The sequence below is a fragment of the Alligator sinensis genome, unplaced genomic scaffold, assembly GCF_000455745.1.
Source record: "Alligator sinensis unplaced genomic scaffold, ASM45574v1 scaffold118_1, whole genome shotgun sequence".
In the NCBI taxonomy this organism is placed as follows: Eukaryota; Metazoa; Chordata; order Crocodylia; family Alligatoridae; genus Alligator; species Alligator sinensis.
In genome coordinates this window covers 4,714,626-4,715,218 of record NW_005841850.1, presented here as the reverse complement: position 1 = coordinate 4,715,218, position 593 = coordinate 4,714,626, and positions in this window count along the sequence as shown.

The window sequence follows — 593 nt, the reverse complement described above, 5'->3', positions numbered from 1 at the left end:
ACCCCCCACACACACCCATGCACCCCCTACACCCCCACACCTATACACCTCCTCATCCCACACACACCCATGCACCCCCACACACACCCATGCACCTAAAACATCCCAACACACCTCCCCTCACAACTTTCCTTCCACACACACACCCATGCACCCCCACACACACCCATGCACCTAAAACATCCCAACACACCTCCCCTCACAACTTTCCTTCCACACACACACCCATGCACCCCCACACACCTGCCATGCACCCCCTACACACACACACCCATACAACTCCTCATACACCCCCCACACACCTCCCCTCACACCTTCCCTCCCACACACACACACCTATGCACCTCATACACCCCCAACACACCTCCCCTCACACCTTCCCCCCACACACACCCATGCACCCCCACACACACTCATGCACCTAAAACACCCCAACACACCTCCCCTCACACCTTTCCTTCCACACACACCCATGCACCCACACACACCTGCCATGCACCCTCTACACACCCATACACCTCCCCCTCCTCACACACACCCATGCATCCCCACACACCCATGCACCCCCATGCACCACCTCCTCACTCACACAC